Genomic DNA, 7591 nt, shown 5'->3' with positions numbered 1-7591 from the left:
CACTCAGTTGTTAGCGCTGTGTTCCGTCTGTTGCTTTCACCGTCCCTGTGCTTCTGCGCTATATACTGCGTAAATAAAGCATTGTGGACTTCTTTATCATGTGCGAAACTTCTCCAAACTTCCCACTATACAGCAGTGCGTCCAGTTTATGGTCTGCATCCTCAATGCTGAGGGGAAGTGTCAGATCGCCCCCTTCACAGTAGCCACTGCTGGGAGCTTTGACCAAATCGTAGAAACTAAGACAGTTCACGGTGAGCAAAAATTGGGCAGCAGTACGATAATAGCATCCAGACACGCAACAATGTTTTCAGACCATTAGTACCCATATAGACTTGCGGCAGCACAAAAAGAAACGAACGTAACTTTCCACAGGTCAGGGCGGGCGGCTTCACTGAAGCAGCATTGCCGGCGCGCCTCGCATCGGGCGACGTGTCGACGACAGCGCGCGCCCCCTCGCGGTTCCCTACTGGCGGCTTCAATGCGCCCCGTAGGCGCTGCATGCCGCTCGTCACACTTCCCCATTCTAGCCACTGTACCTAGACAAGGAGGGGCTCGACAACATCCGCGGCCGCATTCGACGACTCGGTGACGCGAGCACGCTCGCAATCAGATGGGCGCTCCCGCTCCAGCGGACGCTCTCGCTCCAGGAGGCGTTCCGGCTCAAGAATCGACCAAGGCACCTCCAGATCCCGATCCAGGTTCCGTTCTCGCTCGGCGAAGCAGACCATCTTGTCCGACAAGGTCAAGGGTGCTGGATCATCGCCCAGTACATCAAGGCATAAGGCGGTCGGTAAGGCACAGCCAGAGCATGCGTGCGGTTCCCGCTGTCAGGCACTCGAGGCGGAAACTCAGCAGCTCAGGAGAGAACTTAACGAGCTCCGCGAGGCACTTAACAGCGTTAGGGCGCAAATCACAAATCGCGATGAGGTCACAATCCGAGAAGCACGCCCGCTAGCGGGTAAAGTCAAACGCAAAGCCCCCAACTCCGAACCAGTCAGCGAGACGGAAGGGGACGAGGAGGAGGAAATCACGGACCCGGATCAGACCCTGACTGATTACGGTGCCGTCGGGCCAGCCGCCAAAACTAAGCGCATCAGAGGCAAGCTAACTGCCAGGCTAGCTTCCTTCAAAAAGTGAGTTATATGAGCTGTTCTCCAGGATAGAGGAAAGAATTACACACTTAGAAAGACCTAAGATCAAGCCCAGAGGCAGACCCTTGCCTCCGTCGGCAGAGAAACCACAAGAAATTCCAAATCCCGGAAACCGTAAGAAAGGGCCATTCTATCATCCCCAATAATCAAAATGGCGAACGCAAAAGACCTAAAGATTTGGCAGTGGAATTGTGCGAGTTTCCAGAGGTGCAAGGCCCCTGTAGGACCACTCATCAGGCCAATAGCGGATAAACCGCACGCGATTCTGTTACAAGAAACGTTAAGCGACGAAGAAATATCCTTCCCGGGTTACCGCGCGATAGCGGACAAGGGGAAACAGGTAGAGGTATCGCCATTCTAATTAGGAAAAACATCTCGTTTATGATGCACGACATTCCCTCATACAAGGCAGGACTCGAAGCTCAACTGTTAGAAATCATACCGAGCAGTACAGGCTACGCGAACGTATTTATTCTTAACGTATACCGTTCCCCTAAGAATAGAAGGGATTTCAGGGCGCTACTGGTTGCTGCGGTACGCACGACGAAAAACGCCTACCTGATTGTGGCGGGATACTTTAACGCCCCAAACACGCAATGGGGATATGGTTACTCAAGCACCAAGAGCACGAACCTAGCTAACGCCGCCGCGGAGCTCGGCATGTTGATTACAGATCGCAGGCTCCCTAGCAGAACCGGCAATTCGGTCAGTCGTGACACGACACCAAACCTCGCTTTCCTCCCAAGCGCAGAAGGCACATGGGACAACCTCCAAGAGGACCTGGGCAGCGATCACCGCATTCTGGAACTCCTAGTGTGCGTAAACCCCAAACCACCCATAAAGTACACGTACGGTGGACTTGGACCTGTTCCGCAAAATCAAAGGCAAAACGGCCCCACCGAGCGAAACCTATACAGAACTGATACAAAATATTAACAGCGCGGTAACACAGGCGACCAAAGAAATCACTACATACATAGAGGCACCTAAAATGGATTCGAAGCTTGCTCACCTACTGGAGGCGAAGAATGCCCTCTTGGAAAGGTGGAGGACCCATAGACTCCACCGCAGACTCACGGCAAGAATCGCGCGCCTCAACAGGGAAATCGAGTCCTACGCATCCCAAATCGCCAGACAGCAATGGGATGAAACATGTACGGAAACGGACGGTCGCATGCGAAGGGGAAGTAAATGGAGCCTGCTCAAAAATCTCCTTAACAGCGATAAGCAATCCCGGAGCACACTCAATCTCGCGTCGGATAGATTCGTAAGAAACAATTCGTCGATAGGCCTCACAGAGAAGGAGGTAACCGAAAACCTAGCGTACACATACCTCCCCCTAGCCCACAGTTCGGACCGCCGGGGCGAGGAAATTGCTTACGAAGGCCATCCGGCGCCAGATCTGGACGAGCCATTTGAGGCGTCCGAAATCAGACCCGTCCTGTACAACCTTAACAGCAGATCGGCGCCGGGGACCGGACGGAGTCACGAATAAGCTCCTCAGGAACCTGAATGACAGTGCCATCGAAACACTTAAAGACGAGATCAACCGGGTATGGAATTCCGGCCAAGCCCCAGAAGAATGGCACACCGCCTAAGTAGTACTCATCCCTAAGCCGGGTAAGCCCCGGCACATCGACAATTTCAGGCCCATCTCTCTTACGTCCTGCATCGCCAAGGTCGCGGAGCTCGCGATCCACAACAGAATCGTTGCACATATTGAGAGCAGGGAACTCTTTAGGCACAACCTAGTCGGCTTCAGACAGTCCCTATCAACACAGGACGCTATGCTTCTTCTCAAGAGGGCTATTTTTGATAATAAGACCCGCGATGTAAGGGGGAATCCTCGCGCTGGACCTCGCCCAAGCCTTCGACAGGGTCAAACACAGGCACATACTGCGAGACATTACTGCCCTTAACCTGGGAAGGAACTTTCACTGACTTCACAAGGTCCTTCCTGGCGAACCGGAAGGCACAGATCAGGCTAGGAACGGCTTCGAGAGCCCCATACGAGCTGGGAAACCGTGGCCCTCCGCAGGGCTCGGTCCTCTCCCCGCTACTGTTCAACATAGCCATGCACAGGCTTTGCGCTCGCCTCGCCGAGATCCCCAACGTGCGACACGCTATTTACGCGGATGACATTTTGATCTTGGCGCAGGGAGGATCAATGGCCACGATTCAACACTCATTACAGAACGCGCTAGAAACCATCGAGGAACTCTCCGGCACGGGGCTTGATCTCTCCCCGTCCAAATCGGAACTCTTGCTGTAGAGACAATCTAGGCAGGGAGTCAGAAACCTCGAGCCTCTGGAAAGTCTCGCGATAGTTATCAAAGCCAAAAACGGGCAGCCAATACCGAGGGTAGATTCGGTCAAAATTCTAGGTCTGCTCAACGACGCCAAGGGTTGCAACGCGACGGCTCTCAATAAGCTCTCTGGTCAGGCTGGAAACGTCATCAGAATGATCACCCGCGTCTCCAACCGAAGAGGCGGGCTAAAGGAGGACAATCTTGTCAATGGGTTCCAGGCCTTTTTCCTAAGCCACATTACCTATATAACATCCTACCTTAATTAGAGCAGGGCAGAGAAGGCCAAATTAAATGCGCTTATAAGAACGGGCCTCAAACGTGTGCTGGCACTTCCCCAGTCCACGCGCACGGAACGACTACTGAAGCTAGGGCTCTATAACACAATAGACGAAATTATAGAAGCCCACTCGGCGGCGCAGGTTTATAGACTATCGTCCAGCAGGGCAGGAGTTATAATACTAAACGTGATGGCATTCGGCCCAGGCACGACCCGGAGAATAAATTCTGTCTACCTAAAAACGTTAGTTCCCTAATCAAGGTAGACTCGATTCCGCGCAACATTCGCCCAGTACACGAGGGTAGGATACGCCTGAGAGCTCAGGCAATCCTCAAACAGATCACTCGACAGGGACTACACGCTCTATTCATAGACGCCACTCGATACGACAGCAGAGATGCGTTCGCCCTATCGGTAGTGGATGCGAAAGGCAATCTGGTGAATGCGGCCTCTGTGCGCAGCAATTCTGCTCACGAGGCGGAGGAGGCGGCTGTCGCCCTGGCCATACACAGCGCACATTCTCCCCTGTTCTTCCTCTCGGACTCCCGTACAGCCATTAGGTCCTTTTCGGCGGCGCGCGTATCGAAACGGGCGAATAGGATTGCAATCAATACGCTCACTAATTTCGGTCAAATCGGTACGGAAGCATATTTTCACATTTCATGGTTCCCGGCCCACCTGAGGTACTCAATCCAACCACACGTCTGCAACCCCAATGAACGGGCTCACCGGCTGGCGCGCGATTTCATGACCCGCGCAGCCGTCAACGGCCATCCTCGTAACGAGGCTTGCATCCAGAAAGACCCATTGTGCACCTTTCACGAAATCGTCTCACACTACCGCTTGGAAAAGAGGTGGTTCTCTCCTCCTCACCTAAAACTAATTAAACCAGAAGCTAGCACGCTCAGAATGCTACAAACCCGTACGTAAGCCCTCCGCGGTCCCTTAGCCGGAGACCCAGACTTCCTGCAGTCGTACCCCAAATTCGGAGCTGATTCATGCTCTTTTGATCATAACCTCTTGGTGTGTCCAGCCATAGAAAACTATATACTTGCCACAAAGGAACAGTGGGAGGAGTTCCTAAGAAGCAACCACCACCACATTTAGCTCCAGGCAGTCCAGAGGGTCCACGACATCGCAACGGGATTTCGCCTCCCGGTGCCATCGTGGGCGGAGCCACCGACTTGACCTGAGGGAGCCTTCGGCTAGCCCTGGCCACAGCTTCTTGTCACCGTCATCTCGAAGCGACGGCAAATAACATGACCTTGGTTCTGTCCAGCTACGTGGCATTTGCATATCTTTAAATCTTACTGCATGATAGCTGGGACCCCATGTATATGAAGACATGAAATAAAGTTCTTACCATTGAAGAATCTCCGCCCTTAAATGTGACAGAATTTCAGTGGCTCAACGTAATTACATAAAAAATAACTGATATACCATTACTTTTGTAAGCAGAGGTCTTAAGTGTACATCTCCGTTTAATACAATCAAGAACTTCGTTGACCAGCGATGAATACCACCAACAGCCTACTTGTCCTGTAGGTAACACCAGATCCCAATTCTAATGTGTTTGAGGATACGATGCATTGTTGATTGTGGCTTACCGCCGACTGCAGCGAAGGAACGGCGCCGTCGTAAGCCAAACATAACCGCTGCAAGTAGTTCGCTTTCAAACAACGACAGATTTAGCCATTGGTATGCACCTATACACATAGTGAACATGCGGTAGATAAGTGTAAGGAATTACGGAGCTTTCGTCAGGTATGTTGTGCCTCCCACGACAAAAGGAGAGGATGTGAGAAGACTGTTTGAAGTCATAATGAAAATCACACTACATTTATCTCAGTCGACAGGAAGCAGCAGTGCTCGGCGCGAATTCAGCCATAAGCCATGATCGCTGCTGCGCTGAACCGCTGACCGGTGAGACGCCTCCTCGCTCGCGATCCGCAATGATCGCGGCAAGGGATTGCACAGCAGGCCACAGGCCACGCTCCGAGCTGCATTACTCGTGCTGGCGAAACAGCTTCTACGGGCGATGGTCAAGGGGCTGCTCCACGGAAGACGGCGTTTCCAGGAGCGTTGCTCGCCGGCAACCGACACTTCGGCCTGCTGTCTTCGTCTTCGTGTCGACGGCTGCTATGTCATCTATGTTTAAATCGAAGCTTTCTATGTCTCACTGATTCGTCTGTGAGCTCCGAAAACGCACTGTAGCAAAGCCACTTTGCACAATGAAACTATCTGCGCATCTGCGCACGCAATAGAACAACGGCTGCGCTTCTGCGCACGTAATAGAGCAACGGCGCACTAGATTGGTATCGCAGAACACTACACTTTACATTCGCAGTTGTACCAATAAGAACATTGGGAACTGCAACGCCACGCTACCCAGACGAACTGTATATATCTGCACTGCATTACGCGCGTCACGCAATGCATTCCCGGCCGTCACCATGGGTAGGTTGCGGGTGCAGCGCACGGCAGAAGAGGCTGCCGTACGCGAACATAAGCGTGACCGCGATCGCGCCCCTAAGGCGAATCCCTTGTATCGGCAACGGCAGAGCCTCTGACCGTCCACCACAGCGATCACAAGGCAATACTGTGCAAGTGTAGAGTCCTCCGGGAAAGTGTGAGTGCGTACGTGGAATCACGGCTACATGATCTAAAATAAAGGCTGCGAAACTTAACGAAATGTATCTTCATTCAACTTCAACGTTCATAAAATACAATCCTATACGAGCAATCAATCACATACGCATCGCATCGGGTCGTCCAGCCTTTCTAGGGTTCGTTGCGTGGTCATTGGCTTTGGACTTTTGACTTTGATTCAGTTTCCATGGGAGAAAGCTTAGCGTTCAACAATATTTCTTTAAGAAAGGCGCTTTGATTTTGTTGCCTTTCGCGCACCGCATCCGTAGCCCTTTGTATTTCAAGCACAAAAATAAGTGTCCAAACGCAAGTGAAGCTACACTTTCCTGCAAATATTGACATTGTGTTTCTGCTAACCGACAAATGGGACAGCGTGAAGAGGAAACAACTCCGCTGCCACTCAAAACTACCAAGCTCTTTCATTTAAATGGCAGCAGCCGGATCGCATTGCATTCGGAGTCGGATTACTTCTTCACTTCTGCATAGATGCTCCCTTGCTGGGCCATACTAAAGCCCCTCCACACTACTACAGTCGTCCGTTAAGTAGCGCCAACCTCCTCTTTGCCTACTTCTTTTTCTCCTCGTCTCCAACCGACGGAAGCGGCAGTGCCGCCATGATGTTTCTGCCGGCCTTTCCGCCGCAGCCGCTTGATCGTGCGGGTTGTCGGCGAGCGTAGAAACAACATGGAAGGCCCGGACAAAAGAAATCAGCGCAGAATATCCTACCGGAAGGGGCGGAAACGGAAGTAGGCGGCGGCAGCTCCTCAAAGGTTGGCGATAATTAAAGAAAGCGTAAGCTGATGGAGGGTTTTTAGGCCATACTAGTGGCACATTAGTGTGACGTTAGTTTGGCGTAGTGTGTGTTCGCCACTTCACTTACGTAAAGCTTTCGACGGCCAGGTAGGAGTCCAGTCTAAACGCAAGTTTGTTAGCTCAATATGCGAAATACAAGCATAGACAAGCTTGTCAGAGTGTTCATGCGCCTCATATCATGCAATGAAAAACTTTGGCAGAGCCAATCTCACCATTAATGCATTCAATGCGTTAATGCGATTAGCATTGAGGCAATGTATCGCAAGCAGCCGAAACGCGTAATGTATCAGACCAGGCGTGTATGTACCGGGCTGCTCATTCGCGCTTCTCTCTGGACAAGCTGCGGCAGAAGCCGAAGCCTGTAAGTGCAGAAGCTCCGAACATACAGTGAC

This window comes from Dermacentor silvarum, chromosome 2 (assembly GCF_013339745.2).
Source record: "Dermacentor silvarum isolate Dsil-2018 chromosome 2, BIME_Dsil_1.4, whole genome shotgun sequence".
NCBI classification, from domain to species: Eukaryota; Metazoa; Arthropoda; class Arachnida; order Ixodida; family Ixodidae; genus Dermacentor; species Dermacentor silvarum.
This window is presented reverse-complemented; position numbering follows the sequence as displayed.